This window comes from Caretta caretta, chromosome 14 (assembly GCF_965140235.1).
Source record: "Caretta caretta isolate rCarCar2 chromosome 14, rCarCar1.hap1, whole genome shotgun sequence".
In the NCBI taxonomy this organism is placed as follows: domain Eukaryota; kingdom Metazoa; phylum Chordata; order Testudines; family Cheloniidae; genus Caretta; species Caretta caretta.
Window position 1 is genome coordinate 40,770,537 of NC_134219.1, and position 21,825 is coordinate 40,792,361.

At 49.4% G+C, this 21,825-nt stretch overlaps 1 long non-coding RNA gene and 1 other non-coding gene across 3 annotated transcripts; one reads left to right on the forward strand and one right to left on the reverse strand.

The window, feature by feature from the left end:
- Positions 1-1,671: 1,671 nt before the first annotated feature.
- On the forward strand, positions 1,672-4,722 carry LOC125629694 (uncharacterized). Its single transcript, XR_012665053.1, has 3 exons — positions 1,672-1,893; positions 2,204-2,226; positions 4,637-4,722. It is a non-coding gene; the product is annotated as an uncharacterized LOC125629694 (transcript).
- On the reverse strand, positions 3,823-21,690 carry LOC142069274 (uncharacterized). Of its 2 annotated transcripts, XR_012665048.1 has the most exons (4): positions 21,604-21,690; positions 7,285-7,403; positions 5,529-5,675; positions 3,823-4,454 (listed from the first exon to the last, which is right to left on the reverse strand). It is a non-coding gene; the product is annotated as an uncharacterized LOC142069274 (long non-coding RNA). The 2 variants fall into 2 exon arrangements; XR_012665047.1 differs by lacking the exon at positions 21,604-21,690 and having other exon boundaries at positions 7,285-7,430.
- Positions 21,691-21,825: the final 135 nt, after the last annotated feature.

Below are 21,825 nucleotides of genomic sequence, written 5' to 3' on the forward strand. Positions count from 1 at the left end.
AAATCCAGTACACTAGAACAAACTCTGACTGATACACGTTCACTCTGCAGTTTCACAGTTTTCAGCCTCTGTCAGCCCAGAGTTTGGAGGATGTTTAGTTATATCTTGAGGAATCCTTTTATGTAATCTTTGTTTACTGTTTTGAGCTCCAGCTTCAATAAAGCCACATATTCCTCAGTGTGATATCTTGGTTTCTTGACTGAACAATTATCCCTCTGCTCCTCTGGTTTACAGTCCCTTTGTACTCTGAAAAAAGAAAAGGAGGACTTGTGGCACCTTAGAGACTAACAAATTTATTTGAGCATAAGCTTTCGTGAGCTACAGCTCACTTCATCGGATGCATTCAGTGGAAAATGCATTCATGCATCCGATGAAGTGAGCTGTAGCTCATGAAAGCTTATGCTCAAATAAATTTGTTAGTCTCTAAGGTGCCACACGCACTCCTTTTCTTTTTGCGAATACAGACTAACACGGCTGCTACTCTGAAACCTGTCTTTGTACTCTGACAATTTCTCCATTCCTGTCATTCCCCTTGCATGCCTGAGGGTGCTGTCCAGAGATGTTGTTTTACAGTCCTTACTATTTTCTTATTGTCACTACAGCTCACACCCTGCTTATTTCTTAAGTCAGTTTCTCTTTAATTACAGTTTATCTTTTATTACAGCTTATGTCCTTCACTTATCACTCTTGTGAATGATTGCTTTGTAGCTTCATGATCCTGGGATTTTGTGCGTGCGTGCGTGCGTGCATCCCTACAGAGGGCCCGAAAAATCCTCTCCCTAGAAAAGGGCAATATGTTCCTCTTCACATTCTAAATTTTCAATTAATGAATTTCTAGTTTTTGTGGCTGTGATTAAAATCTTTCCAATGTGAACTGAATGTATCCAATGCAGAGCTCTCTGTCTGAGTCTGCAGTTTTTTGTGTCATAGTTTCATTCTTTTTGTTCTTCCCACCCGTCTCTGTCAATGTGGTTCTGAGCAGAGCTGGGCAAATACCAGATCTTTTTCTCTGGCTAGATATAAAAAAAAAAAAAAATGGCCTGAACCGAAAATTATTTTTATAACATTTTCAGCAAATCACAAAATTGACCTTTTCTTGGTCAAACGAAATGTTTCATTTTGACAAAATCAAAATGTTTTGTTTCAATTTTAACCATCTCCTTAAAAATATATATAATTATATAAAAAGAAGGAATTTTTCAAACAAAAAATAATTTGAAATTTAAAATGCTGGAAAAAAAATTATAACAAGAAAATCTTTTGATTTTTCATTTACTTCTTTTTGTAACAAAACAAATGGGTGATGTTACCAGGAATTCATGAAATGTTTCAATATTGACAAAGCTGCATTTTCCCTGGAAAAACATTTTTGTGCTCAAAATGCCACCTAGTACTGATCCTGCTGCTTTGGATCTGCATCTCTGAGGCCATCGATAACGCACTAACAGAACCATGCCAGACGTGAGGACATCCCTTTACGAGATTCTGGAGCCAAATGGAAAGGTGTGAGAAAATCCTCTCTCTAGTAACCACAGGATATTGTTCAGTGTCAGATGACTTAGAATTTACAAATAAATTCTCCCTCCTGCACACTCAGCTCTCTATGAAAGAGCCATAGGCTCCATGCATGTCCCTGACCACCCCTTTCCCTCATTTTTTTACAGCGAAATACACAAGCCAAGAGGCAGAAGATTGTGTCTGAATTTCAGCAACTGCGGCAGTTCCTGGAGGAACAAGAGCGACTCCTGCTGGCCCAGCTGGAGAAGCTGGACGAGGAGATAGTGAAGATACAAAAAGAAAATATCACCAAACTCTTGGAGGAGATTTCCCATCAGTGAGCTGATCAGTGAGATGGAGGGGAAGTATCAGAAGCCAGCAAATGACTTCCTGCAGGTGAGAGTGAGTTAGAAATACTCCAGATCCCACCATAGGGACAGGACTGCTCCTAAAACATGGGCAGGGGAGTGCATCAGTCAGAGATCACAGTGTAACTCAGTGTGTATATTCCTGAAATGCGAATGACTATTGTTCTTTGCAGCCTCATGGACACATTTTTATTAGAGATGGAAAAGCCCCATTAGCTCAGGGAGTCCATGGCCCTCAAGCCACAGCAGGGCCTCTTTTCCCCATACTTGCTAAATCCCTTCTTTGGAATTAAAGTGTATGTCAGGTGGGACTGAAATTCTCTATTTCTCTCCTCTAGGACGTCAGAAGCACCTTGAGCAGGTATGTGGCTCTCTCACTCCCCCTCACACTTTGCAAAGCTGGGGAAGAGCTTGGAGATGATGTTAGCACCACATCTCCCCAGGGATCTACAGCAAAATGTGTGGGGAAGGTCACATTTTGCATACAAATCTCTCTGATAACTTCATGCTGAGGTTCGCACTCTTGTACAGAAGACTCTGGAATTTCCCATTCAGTGGGAAAGACTGACCTAAGACTAGCTTTCTCTTTCCCCACAGCCAGGGGATGTCACATTTCTGGGGGACTGGCTGCCTCAGGTTTGCAGGGATGGAATATGGGCCTTTCACTGTTGGGACATTAGGTATCATTCGCCCAGGGCAGCAGTGATCAAGAGTCTTTCCCACCAGAGGACTGTTTGGAGACCTGTGTGGAATGAGCTGGGAATGGGGGAGTTGGTGTCTCAGTCTGGTTCCTAGTGGACAGATTTCTACAGCACTTAAAATGGGAACTTTATGTCCATCAGAGCATGAAGGCCATGGAGAGAATTGTCCATGGAGACTCAATTCCCCTTTTATCCCCAGAGCTGGGGCAAAGGCGGGTGTCAGCGATTTTTCCTACGAAGCTCCGACTACCCCTTATGTTGTCTGACATATAATACACATTCAGATTATATATTTATTAGTTCTTTTCCAATAATCTTTGAGTGTTATTAAGTATCTTATATAACTCATAAAATACACATACATAAACTTTCTAATTGGCAGGGCTTTTGCTATCCAAGCTATTTTCATCTTATTGTTCTCTTTTCTGATTGGACTCTTACCACTGATTATGCATAGCTCACTTTGACCCTTGTCTCCGCATAGGGATATTAGGACTTTGATAACTGCTCCTTGGCACTACATTTTGGATGTCTGCTGTCTTTAACACATTGTGTGGTGAAAACATCTCTTTGTCCCAAATAGCGACTTAAGAACATGTCACTTAATAACAAGGTCTTTTAAGGCAACATTTCCCTTATGTCAAGCAAATGGCTCACCAGGCCAAAGCCAAGTCAGTCAGTACAAACGCACAGTCTCCGTCTGTCCAAACTGCTGTATAAGAAATGACCCTTGTACCAGTTCTCAATACTGAACATAACTAGTGGAAAGCAGACAAATGGAGCAGATATAGCAGGGGCCCAGACATCAGGATGCCTCCCATTTATTCATGACTTACTAAAGTTTACAACCATAAGGCCAAAATTTAGGGGAAATGGCCTAATTTGGGGCACCTCCGTTTCTCTCTCCCCACTAGAGAGCTGCAGGGCAGGTGCTCCAGAGCTGTGCAGCCTCCACATCTGCAGGTGGAGTCAATGGGAGCTGCAGGTGCCCAACCCCGCTGAGAACCAGGCCCTAGGGGCCTATAAGTCAGGATTGTAAATTAAGGGCCACTTGTTAAAGCTGGACCCAGCCCATCACTGGGCTCTGGTCAAGTACAGCAGCTAGTCTGGGCACATGGGCTGTGGGGAAGGAGAAAGCCCCACGGTGAGGGATCCCTCCAGCACAGGAGCCTCTTGTGTCTCCTCCCCAGCAGCTGCAGGCAGAAGGCGGGTTCCTGAGAGGGCTGGGAAGGGGGTGGGGGTGGGGGTGGGGGTGGTGAGGGCGGGTGGAAGAGGCAGGGGAGTGGAGCAGGGACAGAAGGACGTGGGATGTGTAAAGCTGGGCCTCTGACACTCTGCACGCTGGGCAAGACACACGGGGGCCACTGTCCTAGGGAGGTAGCTCTGGCTGGCTTCAGAACTTCCTCAGCCTGGGCCAAGGTCTGCACCGGCCCCTGGAGCCACTGAATAGCGGAGTCACAAATGGCCTCTCCCCTCTCTCCTTTTGCCAGTACAGGGGTGAATCTGGCCCATGGAGTCAACCTTCCCCTGCCTCAATTTCCACATGGATAAAATGATTTTATTATTATTCCTATTTTTGCCTATGGAGGATGAGGGCCCCGTCATGCTGCTCGCTGTAGAGACGCTGAGTAAACAGACCCCACAGCTCACAGTTAGAGCCAGGACTTCGCAAACTCTCAACATCCTTTAGCATTGACCAAAGTGGGTAAAGTTACTTTTATGCCAAAGTGTTTGCATGATCTGGGTCTAGGTTACAACAAAATGCAGTAAATGAATGAGAGAAACCAACTGGAGTCTGAAGGGTGGGAGGGGATGATGAGGGAAAATTAAATCTTTTAGAGATTATATGTCCTGGGATGGTTGTGAGACTTCCATTTCTGTGAGGTGCCTGAATGAGACAGGAAAGAGAAAGTTTCAGATTAGTTTATATTAAATACCTGAGGGTGTCTCTGGGCCTCTCGTTCTGTTTCTCTGTAATGATGAAAACACAGTTCTAGGAGTTCAGAGTGGTCATGCTGTTATAAATATGAAAGCCTGATATCCTGTCTCTTTTCTTCTTTCCCCCTCTAGACACTCTGCCATCTGCACTGGAGATGTGGGCTGCAGCCTGGGGCTGTGGGTTGGCGCCCTGGACCAGCACCCACTGGAGCCCAGGGTCAGTGCTCGCAGTTGTGTGGCAAGGCCGGGGATCAGCACCCACTGCTATGCAGCCAGGGGTCAGCACCCCAGAGCCAGCACCAACTGCTGTGCGACTGGGGCTGCGGGTTGACACCCAGGGTTAGCGCTTGTGGTCCGCACCTGCTGCCGTACAGCTGGAGCTAGGAGCCAGTGTCCTGGGCCAGCACCTGCTGGACCCTGGGGTTGGTGCCCACTGCTGCATTCCCAGGGCTGGGGATCTGCGCCTGAGGCTGGCGACTGGGGCTGGGGATCAGTGCCCATGGCCAGCACCTGCTGGAACCCACGATCAACACCTACGAGCTGTGCCCAGGGTCAGCGGCCAGGGCTGGGGGTCGGAGTGCACGGCCAGCAGTTGGCTGCCACCGGGGTTTGGGGCTGGCGCTTGGGGCCTGCGCCTGCTGCTGCATGGCCAGAGCTAGGGGCTGGCATTCAGAGCCAGCACCCGCTGGAGCCCAAGGCCAGAGCTGGGGATCTACACCCAGGGCCGGCAGCCGCTGGAGTTCAGGGTTGGCACCTGGGGTCAGTGACTAGGGATGGGGGTCAGAGCGCACGGGGTCAGCACCTGGGGCCAGCAGCCGCTGGCAGGATTGGGGGTCGGCACCATGCAGCCAGAGCCAGAGATCGGAGCCTGCTGCCTCGCGGCCAGAGGTCGGAGTCTGAAGCCCCAGAGCTGGAGCCCTAGTCTGCAGCCAGGCTCCCTAAGTCCCTCTCCCACCCCCAACCCCAGGGCTGAAGTCCAAGCCCCACTAAGCCCCCCCGAGCCCTCCCAAGGTAGAGAACTCACCTTGCTCCTTCAGCATTGTGCTCCACCTGTCTCCGGAGATGTGCAGAGTGGTGCATCCAGGAGCATTCGGGAGGGAGGAAGAGGGGCCAATGCTTTGCCACCGCCCCCATCACCGCCCAGGAAGCTGTCGTGGTGGCAGGAAACCCCCTGGTGGCCGCATTTGAGAAACGGTGAGTTAGGCCACGTCTACACTGGCACTTTCATCGTTATAACTCTTGTCACTCAGGGGTGTGAAAAAACACTCCCCTGAACGACAAAAGTTATAACGATAAAAAGAGCCGGTGTGGACAGCGCTACGTCGGCGAGAGCCACGATCCCGGTGACGAAGCTGCCGCCAACTCTCACGAGGGGTTTTATTTTGTCGCCAGGAGAGCTCTCCCCCGGCAACCCAGAGCGGCTACACAGCACAGCCACGCCATTGTGAGGTGTGCACTGTAGACGTAGTCTTAGGGAGACTCAGGGAAATAAACAACTGGAGAAGGAGTGCTAGAGAAAATGATGGGTAAGACTGGATGAAATGAGAGAAAGGGGAAAGGGGAAGAGAGAGGGGGATGGAGATGTACAAAATGCTTCTGAAAGTGAGACCGTAACATTAATTCCACCCCAAAGTTCATGGACAGTAATTCCACTTCAGAATAACACTTCACATTTGTGGATGTTTTTACCCTGTGTTCTGGTGATGAAAGTTCCCTCTCAGCTCCTTTTAAGCCTGACATTTACTTAAGGTAAATTAAACATATAAAACATTCTTCTTGTCTATTTCCCTTTAACTTCCCAGCTGTGATTTTTGAAGGTAGACATAGGATATTTCCCCCTAAATTGGCTGTGTCAATCCAGCACCAGTGGGGATATCTGTGTATGTGACTAGGATGGTAGCCTGGACCCTACTGTAGTATGTTGCTCTCCAGCCTGCACTTTGGGCCATGTGCTTTATATAAACATGTATGTCAGGAATTGTCCAGCTGTGCTCGGGAGAGAGCTGGTTGGGTCACTGTACTTCTCATCTTCCAAACCTGCCCATGTGTGACAGCAGCCATCGAACTGTGTGACAGATGTTTGAAATTTGGAATACCTGGATTTTATGGCACATCGCCTGACAATCAACAGATTATCACAATAATTAAAACCATTATAATCAAATCAACTATTGAAAAACGAAAACTAAAATGTATGTCAAATGGAACCACTCAATCCCCACTCCCACAGCCGCAGGGTTTATAGTATGGCCTCCCCAGTCAGGGCCGGTTTTAGGGAAAATGGCACACTGGCTAACTTGTATTTGGTGCCCCACTTTGCCCCTGGCCCCTCATGGGCTCCCCACCCTCCCTTCCCCCAAGCCATGCACTGTGCCCCCTTCACCCTAATCCCTGCACCTCTCTCCTGCACCCCTAACCCCTGCACTCCCCTCCTGTGCCCCGAACCCCTGCACTGTGTCCCCTTCACTCCTACCCCCTGCACCTCCCTCCTGAGCCCCACCTCTGCCCCCTGCCATGGCAGTGCTGTGACATGGTCAGTGTGGTCACGCTTTATCGCCAGGGGAGAGCTCTCCCGGCGGTGAAAAATAACCACCCCAAATGAGGGGTGGTAGCTTTGTCACCGGGATCGCGGCTCCTGGTTGTTACCCGAAATTGCGCCAGCTAGTAAGCTTAGGGAGGACTAATGACCCACCAGAGTTTGGCGGAAAGCAGCACGTTTATTATACTGATAGCTAAGCTCAAAAGAAGGTGGGTGGGGGTGGTCACACTCGCATACTCACGCTCCCAGGACAGGCACAGCACTGGAGAGGTCAGGATTCTTCAGGGTAAGTGTATGAAGGTCAGTCTTCCCAAAGCACGATGGACTGCGACGCAGCGAACCACTGGCCGGGCGAAGGGCCTTCAAGGGAGGTACAAGCTTGTGAGTGCACTCCTGAACACATGACCCCTTCCCCTTTTAAGGACCTGCTCTTCATAGCCTGCGACTAGAGATGACGTGGCTGCGTCTGGTTAGTCACACTCCACCTCAGCCAGTGTCCACGCATTGCGGGGGTGATTGTGATCACTGCCTAATTAGAGTCCCAGACACCTTGTCTACCGGGGAGCTCTTCTGATCTTCCAGCTGTTTAATCAGTCCATTCATCCCACAACCATTCCAGGAGGGGGAAAGCCACTTCACAGGTATTCAAGGAGGGAGAAGAGACAAAATGGGGGGGAAGTGTCACAGACCTTTCGAGCATAGTCATACAGAGCACACAGATCACGGCTGTTCCTACAACACCGGTGATAAACGCTGTGTATACTGGTGCTTTTCAGCACTAAAACTTTTGTCGCTCAGGGGGGTGTTTTTCCATTTATGGCTGGTCTAAACTGCCAAGTTTTTCCGCCAATAGCCAGCTGTTGGTGCTGACACAGCAGAGGTGCACACACTGGAAAGTCACTTTCTGCCACGAAACGCCTCAGTTGCAGCACTGTAAGAAAACCACCTCCACGAGAAGGATAAGGCTTTTTGCACAAAGGTTTTATTGCCAAAGTGCCAGTGTAAACACATTGTAATCGGCCTCCAGAGGTGTCCCAGAAGGCCTGCAGTGACCGCTTTGCTCACTGTTTTGAACTCAGCAGCCCTGCAGGCATGTGCCCCTCTCCTTTCAAAGCTGGGAAACAAAAGACCAAATCATTAACGTGGAATGCTCCTGCTGCGTCCCACAATAGGAACATAAAAAGAAAAGGAGGACTTGTGGCACCTTAGAGACTAACCAATTTATTTGAGCATAAGCTTTTGTGAGCTACAGCTCACTTCATCGGATGCATACTGTGGAAAATACAGAAGATCTTTTTATACACACAAACCATGAAAAAAATGGGTGTTTACCACTACAAAAGGTTTTCTCTCCCCCCACCCCACTCTCCTGCTGGTAATGGGGGGGGGGGGGGAAGAAAACCTGGATTTGTGCTGGAAATGGCCCAACTTGATTATCATACACATTGTAAGGAGAGTGATCACTTTAGACAAGCTATTACCAGCAGGAGAGTGGGGTGGGGGAAGAGAAAACCTTTTGTAGTGGTAAACACCCATTTTTTCATGGTTTGTGTGTATAAAAAGATTTTCTGTATTTTCCACAGTATGCATCCGATGAAGTGAGCTGTAGCTCACGAAAGCTTATGCTCAAATAAATTGGTTAGTCTCTAAGGTGCCACAAGTACTCCTTTTCTTTTTGCGAATACAGACTAACACGGCTGTTACTCTGAAACCTGTCAATAGGAACATAGAGGCAGGCAGGCAGGGGTGGATGTGCGTATGTGTGTGAGAGAGAGAGAGACACTCTGTTCTGCACAGAGCCAGGGAGGGAGGCGAGGGCTGATGCCGGAGTTTCCTCCTCCCCATGCATCAGGACAGGTTGCTTCCAGCAGCTGTCTGAACTTAAGAGATAGCATGCCCACACAGTCACCTCTCCCAACACACACTGTCTCTCACCCCCCTCCCCCCCGATACACACATGCTCCCTGTCACACACTCGCCCCCGCAACACTTCAGTTGAAAAGCGGCTGGCAATCTAGTAGGATGCTCATGGAACAATGGGATTGAGAAACCTGCACCATGTGATGCTGTACCTGCCCCATGAGGCATTGCAAATCCTTCCCAAAGTATCCTGCGGCCAGTTGTACGGTGAGATAGTTACCACAGTGCCCTGCTCTCTGTGTCGATCCAAGAGCTGCTAGTGTGGATGCTCCAGCGACGCAAGGAGCTAGTGTGAACATGCAACAGCAGTTTAATTAAAGCTTGGCAGTGTAGACAGAGCCTTAGTTTTATCTCAATCAGTTGGGGTGAAAAGCAGAAATTGGTTAAGTGGGGAATAATCACAAGTAAATCAAAATTAGTTGTTGTCAAGGCTGATTCCCCACTCTGGCAATTCGAGTGCAGAAGGTGGGGACCTGCAAGTATTCTAAAAATTAATACTGGCCACTCCAGGCTTATATTAGACTCCCAAGGTTACAGCTTTTCTCTGACCTTGGATGGGTAGATGCTGCCACCACCCAAGTGCAGAACCCCTTTGAGAGCCCAGGAAGGTACACTTGGGAATTCCTTCCTGTGGGGTACCCTCAAGCCCTTTCACCCCACTCCGGAGAAGAGCTAAGTAAGAAAAAAAAAAAAAGAAAAAGGGAAATCAGCTGTTGCCACCAGCTAATTAAACACCATGTGCACAAACCTCCTAGGACACCAAAAATCCAACCCTGTTCTTAAAAAAGGTAAATTTTATTAATTAAAAAAAAATACATCTGGGAACTCAGGCTATTGCTAGCTTTTAAAAGAGCAACTATGAGGATTAAGCACCAAGAATAGCTTTCTTGAGGTCCAGTTTAAAGGTTACAAGCAAAACAAAAGCACCTGGGGTTAGCACAGAAGAATCCACAATCCATAAAGAAATAAAAGGGATAAATCTAATCGCGTCTTCCTAGACGTTTCCTGATCCACTTACATATCTGGGGTTTCAAATGAGATTAATCTAGTCCTGACCGGAAGAGCACGCCCAGCACCGCCAAATGTCAGGCGGACTGCGTCCATGCCCAGCCGCTGCACGTGGTCCAGCTCTTCGTGCATGTGGCAATGCCACACCGGGCCATCCCTTTCAAGGGGGCCCACTGACTGCCCTGCCCTGGGGCCCCAAATTGCTGTTGGCAGGCCTGCCCAGGGATTGTGCAGCCTATTTGCCACCGTTCTCTATGATCCAGGAGGACTCTGGGGATCCTGAGTCAGATCGGGTTGCAAATTCTCGTTGGACGTATTCCTGGAGGTTTCGTCATATGACATAATCTTTAATTAAAGATTAATCCTTAATTCCGGGAGACTCCAGGACAATCCTGGAGGGTTGGCAACCTTAGGGAGAGTTGGTGTCACTGAGATGTAGTGGGGGGGGAACAGCCCTTGGGAATGAAAAAATGTGCTTCTCTAGGCACAGTGATCCTAATTGGTATGACCGGGAGGATCCCCTTCTACTCAGCATTCTGGTTCATCTCTATGCCCCTGGAGGACCCCTGTCTACCCACCCCCCAATACCTCATCTATATGGCCCCTGGAAGCTCCTCACTCTCCCTCCCTGCAGCACTAGTGATGGGAGGTGGTGGTGGGAAAGAACCCCTGGAGCTCTAGGAGGAGCAGAGGGGCTCTGAGGGGCAGAGGTGGGGGCTGGTTAGGGGGTAGAACTAATAGCCGGGCTGGGGACAGTCAGAGGTGGGCGTAGCAGGGACACAGAATTAATTAGTTGGGATTTGGGGAGAAGCTGGAGGTTCCACACCAGCTGGGAGCCTAGGAGAGGGAGACCCAGGGACTAGGGAGTGTGACCTACAGGCCACCAGGGAAGGGATGATGCTGTGGGAAAGAGTTGAGGGTGGGGAGATGTCACCTGGATGAAGAAGAGGTGGCTGTGTGGAGGGGAGAGTCAGGGACTGGGCAGATTTAACCAGAAGGGAGAGAAGAAATGAAATGGGAAAAGGTGAAAATAAAGTAATATAAGAATAAGGAGAGAAGCCTGGGGAAAGTGGGGTAGCTGAAATCTAAAGAGTGAAAGCAAAACCATCCTGAGAAGGGAAACGTTCAATGGGCACCGAGAGGGTAGGGGATAAATTCAGCAGAGACAACTGAGCACCTGGAGCTGCCTTGTGTTGACCTAACTCTGGGGTGTAGACCAGACCTTCATTTCAAATGATATCTCACAGGGCAGACTTTGCATAACTTTTATTATAATCTTGTAAAAGGGGAGAACACAGGCGTACATCCCGTCACACAGACCAATCAGAAAGGAAAACAGCATGAAAAATATCTTGGACAGCAAAAGCCCTGACAATAAAAAAGTTCATGCCTGTGAATTGTATGAGTTATAGAAGATAAAAATATTAAACAACACTCAAAGGTGATTGGAAAAGAATTAATAAATATGTGATTTGGATGTGTATAATATGTCAGACATTGTAAGGGGGTAATAAGAGCTTCATAGGAGAAATCCCCCACGACCCGCCTATGACCCAGGAGAAGGGAACTGGCCAGCATTTCTTTCTATATGCAATGGCAAGTATCAAATATCCTGATGGTTGGTGATGGGGCACTAGACGGGGAAGCTCTGAGTTATAGAGAATTATTTGCCGAGTGTCTGGCTGTTGGGTCTTGCCAAAATGCCCAGCGTCCAACTGACCACCATATTTGGGATCTTGAAGGAATTTCCCCCATGTCAGACTGGCAGAGAGCCTGGGGTTTTTCTGCCTTCCTCTATGGTATGGGGAACAGATCACTTGCAGATTTAAACTAGAGTAAATTGTGGATTCTCTGTAAGTTGAAGTCTTTAAATCATGATTTGAGGACTTCAGTAACTCAGCCAGAGTTTAGGGGTGAATTGCAGGAGTGGGTGGGCGAGGTTCTGTGGCCTGCAATGTGCAGGAGGTCAGACTAGATGATCATGATGGTCCCTTCTGTCCTTAAAGTCTATGAGTCTAAAGTGTTTAAATAAGGAGCAGAGCCTTTCTAAAAGATTTGCTGTAGCCAGAGGTGAAAGTAAGCCGGTACGGTGTACCAGCAAGAGCCAGTATGCTGTGCCGGACTGGCTTCCCCGGCGGTGATTTAAAGGGCCAGGGCTCTAGCCACCGCGGGAGCCCTGTCGCCGCTACCCCCAGCAGCGGCCTAAGCCCCTGGTCCTTTAAGTCACCACTGGAGCCCGGCTGCTGGAGCCCCAGAGCTCTGGCAGCTGGGCTCGGGAGGGGATTTAAAGGGTCCGGTGCACCGGCCACTGCGGGGAGCTCCGGGCCCTTTAAATCACCGCCGGAGCCCTGCTGCCGCTACCCCGAGCGGCCGCAGGGCTCCAGCTGCTGTGGCGAGCCCTGGGCACTTTAAAGCGCCGCCGGAGCTGCTTCTTGGCAGTATGTTGTGGGTGTCTGTTGTCTCTAAGCACATTGTGTGACCAAAACATCTTGTCCCACATAGGATCTTATGAACACATCACTTAATAACACGGCAACTTAAGGAAACATTTCTCTTATGTCAGTCTGTCAAAACTGCTGCATAAGAAATTACCCTTATACCAACCTTCTCCCTGCCTCAATGTCCACATGGATAAAAGGATTTTATTATTATTCCTATTTCTGCCTTTGGAGGATGAGGGCCCCATCTACTGCTCTCTGTAGAGATGCTGAGTAAACAGACCCCACAGCTCACAATTAGAGCCAGGACTTCACAACCTCTCAACATCCCATTAGCATCAAAGGGACGAAAGTGGGTAAAGTTACTTTTATGTCAAAGTCTTTGCATGACCTGGGTCTAGATTATGACAAAAGGCCGCAAGTGAATGGGAGAAACCAACTGGAGTCTGAAGGGTGGGAGGAGATGAGGGAAAATTAAATCTCTCTTAGAGATCGTCTGTCCTGGGATGGTTGTGAGGCTTCATGGATATTGGTTCCATTTCTGGGAGATGCCTGAGAGAGGAAATAGAAGGTTTCAGACCTTTTTATATTAAATACCTGAGCATGTCTCTGGGCCTCTCGGTCTGTTTCGCTGTCATGATGAAATGAAAACACAGCTCTAGGAGTTCAGAGTGGGGACGCTGTTATAAATATGAAAGCCTGAAATCTCATCTCTTTTCTCCTTTCCCCCTACAGACTCTGCCGTCTGCACTGGTGACAAAAAGAGGTAGGGTGACGATAATTCCCAAAGGGATAATAGGACACCGTGTGGGGCTAGCCCTCCCCTCCCTCACCCTAGCAGGGCTGGAGTTGCTGCTCACCCAAGCACTGCCTGCCCCCACACACTGGCTGCTAGATTGAGCCCCGCTTGCCTCTCTCCTGAGCCCTGCCGCTCGCCCCCCTGCATGGTCTTCTGCAGCCCACTTCTGCCAGAAAAGTCGGGATGGCTAGCACAGGGCTTTAATGGGATTGTTCCGACAGGATGAGGTTGCAGCTAGAGATTTAAATTATGAGAAAATTCCCATGAAAACATCTTCATGAGATTGTAGCTAAGTTACCAACCAAATCGACACCCTGCCATGACACACAGCCCTAAAAATAAGCACATTGAATAGTGAGGAGATCCCACGCTGAAGTCACAGGAACAATCCTGACACCAACATTGATGCTGCATTCATGTCCACACTGATGCACAGAAACACTCTCCCTGAGCAGCATCCAAACACCCTTAACTCCGACCCTGGGGTTTTCATAGGCAATCACAAGACTTTTAATATGAAATTGAGATGAATGAGTAGAGAGCTCCCTCCCCTTCATGCCAGTGCAGGGGGTCTCCCCATTGCTCTTCTCCAACATCCTGCCTTTCCTTTGGGCAGGGCTGGGCTCTCCCATTGGAGCTGCTCCCTGCTTTCTGGACTGGGGAGATGCTCTCCCTCTGACACGGTCTCGTCTCTCTGGGCTGGGGATGGGGCTACCCCACCGAATGCCACTTTCTACTCTTTGGTCTTCAGTAGCTCTTCCCCAGTGTTGCACCTTCCTCTGTTCCCTGGCCTGGGAGTGGAGGCTGCATTAGGGGAGGGAGGTTTTCTCAGGGGGTTAAATCTGGTACCTGCCACCTCTTCTCCCTCCTCAATAAAAGCTTCTGACACCTTCCTGGCTGTGTCTCTGCTGCTGGGAATGGAGCAGCCCCAGAACAGGAAGCTGGGAGGCTGAAGCCTCTGCAAACAAATGAGAAACCAGTGAAGTGGGTCGCATTATATAGACTGAGGAGCTCCCGTGACATCTCTGTTCAGTCTCAGGTACCCAGGACAGAGGCAGCTCCCTGGGATCCAGGCCTGTCCCAGCCAGAATGAGGCTGCTGGGGAGTGTGAGAAATGGTCCCAGCCTCCCCCAGGGCTGAGCTCTGCTCCTAACGTTCTGATTCTCTCTCCCCAGTGAATGTGACTCTGGATCCAGATGTAACCCTTCTGCCCGTCAGAGTAGGCAGCAACAAGGGCCGGGTTCAATATCTAGGGGATTCATTACAATAACACAATGCAAACCGGCTCGAGCCCCCACCCAGTGACCTGGGACAAATATATACCACCCCTGCTGGGCGCCTCCAAGAGGCAATACTTCCCCTCTCGCAAGCACATAGTCTGAGTGTAGCAAAAGCCTTTTAATAACAGAGAGAAACAATGTGGCATTATGTTGGGGAAACACCACCAACAGGATTCCTAACACAACCCATGAGCAAAAAACCCACCCCAAGCAAATTGGGGCATGTCCTTTCCCTTTGGTTCTTGAGTCCAGCAACCCAAAATCACCCAAAGTCCCAAAAGTCCAATGACCCAAAAGTCTCTTTTTCTGGTCAGGGCAGCCCCAGAGTTTGAAAGTTTATCTGCAGAGCTTTACCTCCCAACCTGGGTGGAGATTGGGGGGCGGGGTGGGGAAGAGGTAAGGGGCACCTTACGTGATCTGAAGCTTACCACCCCACAGCTCCATAGGCCTTCACTCCACTCCGCCAGCAGCCCCACAAACTGCTTCGCTCCACTCCACTGCCCACAAGCAGCTCCCACCATCCCACAAACTGCTCCACTAACCCATCCACAAGGCACTCCAGCCATCCCACAAACTGCTCCACAATATATCTTCAGGCTTCCCCACTACTTAACACAACACTCAGTAATTTCAGCTCTTAGTCAGTTCAGCTCTTTGATGAATTCAGCTTGTAGAAGGGTAGCCTCAGGGCTGGTGCACCATTAGCCCAAAGTGAGCTCAACAGCCTGTAATTAGACTCCTAATGGAATCAAAATTAGCTCTGATATTCCACAGTAAAGAGAGGAGGAAGTGCAATTAGCATGTAAGGCCCTCACCCAGAGGCCCATAGCACCAAGTATTAATACTTGTCCCCAGCCTCTCTCAATTCACAGAGTTTTGGAACCCATGACCCTTGCCTAGCGAGTGCTACTTAGTTGATGGTGAGTCCCTCCATCATAACAAAAGGCCAAGTACAGTTCCAAGCACAGTTCCCATAATCAGGGTAATAACAATTTATTCTTCCTGCCCCAATAACAGAGACACTGGGGATCCCACAGCAGCCAAAGTGACCATTTGGGCAGCTATGGCCTCATTCTAGGCAGGGTGGGTGTGCCTATGCAAATGAGATCAGCCCCTGAAGTTCTTTTCCACAACTTGCCACACCTCACCACTAGATGTCAGGGTGCAGCTCATTCTGACCTTGGTCCTGTCTGAGGATGGGAAAAGTGTGAGATATGGATTAACCTGGCAGGATCTGCCCAAGAACCCCGAGAGATTTGACAAGAAGCGCTGTGTGCTGGCCTGTGAGGGATTCACCTCGGGGAGACATTGCTGGGAGGTGGAGGTGGGCTATCCTGGGCTGCAGGGGTCGCCAGAGAGTCTGTGAGGAGGAAGGGAGAGATCAGTCATAGCACTGAGAGGGGGATCTGGGCTATGGGGCAGTGGGTGGGCCAGTTCCAGGCTTTCACCGACCCTGTGACCCTCCTGCCCCAGCACCGGGTCCCCAGCAGGATCCAGGTTTGTCTGGACTGTGACCGGGGGCAGGTGACATTTATTGATGCTGGTGACAACACCCTGATCTTCACTTTCCCACTGGGCTCATTCCGTGGGGAGAGAATCTCTCCCTCGTTCTGGGTGGGATGGGGATCCCAGTTCAGACTGTGTCCCTGAGGGTGGAAGGAGCTGGAGGTTCTGTACAGCAGGGATCCTGGGAGAGGGAGACCCAGGGACTGGGGAGTGTGATCTACAGGCCACCAGGGAAGGGATGCTGCTGTGGGAAGGAGTTGCGGGTGGGGATATATCACCAGGATGAAGAAGAGGTGGCTGTGCAGAGGAGAGAGTCAGATACAGGGCAGGTTTAATCAGAGGTGAGAGAAGAAATGAAATGGGAAAAAGTGAAAATAAAGTAAAACAAGAGTAAGGAGAAAAGCGCGGGGAAAGTGGGGGAAGCTGAAATGAGAAGAGTGAAGGCAAAACCATCCTGAGAAGGGAAAAGCTCAGGGGCCACCAAGCAGGGAGGGGATAAATTCACCAGAGAAAACTTGGCATGTGGGTTGGTATGATCAGTGACATGGATTACAGAAGAGTTAGGGAGACTCCGAGAAATAAAGAGATGGAGAACAAGAGCTGGAGAAAACAATGGGTAAAACTGGATTACATGAAAGAAAAGGACAAAGGAAAGAGAACATGAGAGGAAGATGGGGATCTATAAAATGTTCCTGAAAGTGAGACTGTAACATTAATTCCACACCATAGTTCATGGACAGTACTTCCACTTGGTACCTTTCAGAAAAACATTTCAAATTTTTACCCTGTGTTCTGGTTATGAAAGTTCCTGATCAGCTCCTTTTCAGCTTATTTACTTAAGGAAAATGAAACATAAAAATATGCTTCTTGTCTATTTCCCTTTAATTTTCCAGCTGTGACTTTTGAAGGAAGACATGGGATTTCCCCCCGCACCCCGCCCCTGAATTGTGTGTGTCAACCTGACCCCAGTGAGGATATCTGTGTATGTCACTATGATGATAGTCTGGACCTTACTGTAATATGCTGCTCTCCAGCCTGTACTTTGGGCCATGTGCTTTATATAAACATGTATGTCAGGAATTGTTCAGCTGTGCTGGTGTGACACCAGCAATCAAAATGCATGACAGATGTTTGCAATCTGGAATACCCGGATTTTATAGCAGATCACCTGACAATCAACAGATTATAATGGTTTTAACTATTGTGGTAATTAAATAAACTATTAAAAAAAGAAAACTAAAATATCTATCAAATAGAACCACACAATCCCCACTCACACAGCATCAGGATTTGTTGTACAGCCTCCTCAGTCCCCAGCACATGTCCCCACTACTTGAACTTCAGGAGAAATTGCCATTATTTCTGAGGCCAATCACCGGAGGGGGACTTGACACACACTGTGCAAGCAGGTACACAAATGCTTACTAGACAGATTAGAATATTAGAGATCAGAGCTCCAGGGTTCTCTTCCTGGCTCCATTATGCAGTGGTGGGTAGTGACAGGTAACTAGATCGTATCTACTGTATGCATTCATTCCAAAAGGCAGTAGGAATGAACAGCTCCTGCCTGGACTTTCCATATTGAAGACCTGGGTTCTGTTCCTAGTTCCACCTGAAGTGACCTTGTGCAGCCACTCAATTAACTTGTAATCTGGAGGAGAAAGTGTCTAATACTTCATCGGATGTGAAGTGAGCTGTAGCTCACGAAAGCTTATGCTCAAATAAATTTGTTAGTCTCTAAGGTGCCACAAGTCCTCCTTTTCTTTTTGCGAATACTTCTCTAGTTACTCGGGTTGGGATTGTGGTGATATTTGAACTCATGGGTTTCTAGCTCCTACTTTGTTGCACTTTGTCATTGGTACTGGATATTTGCTGGCAGAAGAGTCTGTCTCACGTGTCTATGAAAGGCTGCCTGCTTTTGAAGCATGACAGAAAAAGCAGCTGAAATTAGTGCAAATAGTGAACGTCCCACTAATTCAGTGACTAGGGAGCTCTGCTGGCCACATGGTGCTGATCTTCCTGCTTCCCAGTTGGGAACTTATATTTAAAGGGAACTAAAGTACGTGAAACACGTTGTCTGCATTTCTTCCACCCATCAGCAATTGCTAAGGTAGCCACAGGGGTGTTAATGGAGGAGAGATGCTCCAAGGGTCAATCTTTCTAAGATGGAGTCCAAACTGTGAATATGTTTGACCCCCTCCCCCGCTGTAAGAGGTGAGGATTTATTTTCTCTTGCTCCTCATTTAAGAAGCTAGGACCCTGCATCTGGCTGCCAGGGAGCATCAGGGCCTGGAGTAGCTAAATTACAGCTCAGTGGCCAGTTCGTCTTACATAGCTGCAACAGGGTAGCCAATGTGATGCAACAGCAGTAACACTGACCCCGATTCCCAGCTGCAATGAGTGCGGTTTCATGGACTTCAGTGGATCGCAGCCAACTGATAACTCCTGGAGATGTGGCCAGTTACAGAGCAGCCAGTGTAACTGCCTGCATCCCCAAGAGCATCTCTAGTCAGTGCTTCCTTCCCACCATGGTCAACTTCCTTTTCCTGGGCCCAGGAGGCTGCTCCCGCGGCTCTCCCAGGCCCCCTCAGTCTGGCCCCAGATTCCCCTCTTGCAGCTGAAACAGACAAATACACTGAGAGCCTGGCAGACTGGAGTTCTCTGTTTAACCTGGACCTTTTATGGGTGCAGGAGCCCCCATGTTGGCTGCCCCCTGCAGAGTGCCAGGACTTTGCTAGAAGTGGTGACGCTGGTAGGGGAACAGAAGTAGTAGCCAGGCCAAGAACAGGCACCAGAGTGAGCCAGGGTCTAAAGGGACCTGAGGCCAGGTGGGGAGGGGGCAGTTGCAGTCAGCAGGTTCAATTCTCACACTCTTCCCAACGCTCCTCCTCCATTTTGCCCCTTTTCGTTTTCTTTGATGGACTTTCCAGCTCGGTATCTGCCCCAAACCTTGTTTTTCCTTTTTTCTGTGCATGGGTGCAGAGACCTCTCCCCGCCAATGCTGCTGCTGTTCAAAGCATTCTGGGAATCATGACATTGGCACCAAGAGCTGCAAATGGCCCAGACTGAGGAATTCATCTCCCCGGTCTCCTCCCCTGGACGTCACTTCTGTTGGCTTAAAATAATGGATGCGGAGAGGGGGAAATGAATACAGGCATGAAGAAAAGCAGCAGAAACTCTCTGGGAAGAACAGCATAATAAAATAACTCTTGGGTCTGTTCCCCCTAAGCTGGGGGTTAGGCTGATCCTCCCGGCAATGAGACCCCAGATAGACTATCACTCTGTTTATATAACAAAGGCCTATATTTCCCCTTCATACCAGGATCGTGATAGGATAACTCTGAATACAGTCTTTGCTCTTTCACGCTCACCGCACAGCTGCAGTACAAAGGGGGCATTCACCTGCTGATTAAAGTCATTAGAGGTAAAATCACTGAGGACAGATGGACCCGGACACTCAGATGAGACAATTTGTAGCATAGGCACCAACCTCCCCCCTGCCCCGTGGGTGCTCGACCCCCGGCCCCACCCCTGCACCACCCTCACCCAGCCCCAATTCCACCACCTTCCCCCAAGTCCCAGCCCCTGCTCGCCTCTTTGTCACCGCCTCCCCTGAGCGTGCCACATCCCCACTCCTCCCCCTCCCGGTCCCCGAACTAAGGGCTGCCAAACAGCTGTTAGGCAGTGGGCAGGAAGCACTGGGAGGGGGAGGAGCGGGCACGCCGCGCACTCGGGGGAGGTGGGGGGGGCAGCTAGGCTGCTGGTGGGTGCGGAGCACCCACTAATTTTTCCCTGTGGGTGCTCCAGCCTCGCAGCACCCACAGAGTTGGCGGCTATGATTTGTAGCTTAGGATAAAAGTTGAAAGACTTCACTAAAAAGGCAACTTCTGGACTGACTTTAACTGCCAGGGAGCCTGTAACTACTGAGGAGTTTCTAGCACATTCAGGCAGTACAGTACCTAACGAGTTCTCCCATCTCCCTTGGGCCTGTGCTTAAGCTGAGTCTGTGCTCTGTTCAGGAGGAACTGTGCTGTATCGACCTGAGCACAGGATGAAGGATCCCCTGGTGCTAGATCCTGCTCTGCCCCCCTGGGTGAAACCCACCCACAGCCTGGGGAGCCAGTGCAACCCCCATCCTGACTTAACCCCAAACCTGGAAGCAGCCCCAGTGCCCCATGGAAGGGGAATCCAGCACCACCAAGTGATGCAGAAGGGCTGCATTCAGCCTTCTAATGCTGGAGTCCTATGTCCAGGTCTCAGGATGGGGGTGGATTTCAATTTCCTAACCCCCCTGTGCTTTATCTGCAGAGAACCTGGTTGCTGGAGTGAAGTGTATTTCACTCTGGGTGACTGACCAAGTCACTTAGGAATTGAGCCAAAGCCCTTTGAAGTGATTGGGAATCTTTCCACTAATTTCAAAGGGGAACCAGATCAGTTAATTACCTATGCCCTTTATTTATTTATTAAATCTCCAGAGACCCACCAATCACTGTCTCCCTTCCAATTAGCTATAACTATCTCAAGGACTCAGCTGCAGCCCCAGTATTGGGTACATCTGTTTCCCATCGCTAACGCTCTTAAAACAAGATGGGTGAACAGTATGATGGTTTGAGGCACCTCCCCACTACCTGCCTCTAGTGTGAAATGGGCTGCAACACAGCCCTGCAAAATCCACAGCCTCTAGCAACCCAAGCCCAGTCATCTGGATCCCCACAGACAAAGATTTTTTTAAAGATCCCCCCAAACAAGAAACAAAAACAAAACCAATGCAAACCACACTGAGCACAGGATGAAGGATCCCCTCCATGGTTCTGCTACAGGATTTGAATCATGTCTTTGCAGATCCCCACTGAACACCCCACCGCATCCTATATGGGAATAATTGCTGTGCGTAGACCAGCTGCCACCTTGCCAGTGGGTTACAGAAGTATTTGATAGTCAGCTATAGAACATTTGCAATCAGGACTCCCAGCTCCTATTGCTGGTTCTGGTGAAGTCTACCAGATAGCAACAGGAGAACCAAAACACGTACCTGATGCTTTCAGATTAAAGACAGTGGAGCTGACTAGCTAAGACCTGAGGCTTCCCTGTGGGAGACTGTGGTTCTATTCCCCATTTTGATTTCAGTGATCTTATGCAACTTCTTTTTAAATTATTTGTAAAATGGGCAGCAAAGACATACAATATTGGATTGCCTTCTAGAGCTGGGAACACACTGGCTTGGTCAGCAAAAAGGGCTGGGAAGTGCCTGCAAATACAAACAGCACTCAGTAAAGGTGAGCTTTATACTCATGGCCTCCTGGCTTCTAGCTTGTTTCCCTTTACCCCAACCCACGTGTTTTTAGCCTTGCTGACAAGGGCAGCGCTGGGCAGGGGAGCTTGTGGGGGCTGTAGCCACTCCAAAATTTTCCTTAGCGGCCTCCCCTATAGCCACCCCTCCCAGCACAAAGCACAAGGCTGACATCCTCACTGCCCTGATGCTGCTGGTCTAGGGCTGGTCCCTACAACCTGCTTGAACGCCACCCCCAGGGCTGATATGGTAAAGCTCCAGGGCTCCCAGCCACCCACATGGCCCAGGCCCAGCGTCATAAAGGAGGGCGGGGAAGTACCTGGTCTCTCCTCCAATCACAGCCCCCTTTGCTCTTCGCACTGGGCCAATCATCGCCCAGGGCCGAACGCACCTTTAAACATCCTCCCCCCGCCTGCCTGAGATGGCTGAAGTATAATAAAGGAGAAGGGGGGACGTTCCCTTCCGTACCAATCAGAGAGCTGGGAGTTGTGATAGGCAGCTGAGCGCGCCAATCAGACAGCGGGGTTAGGCTCCGCGTATT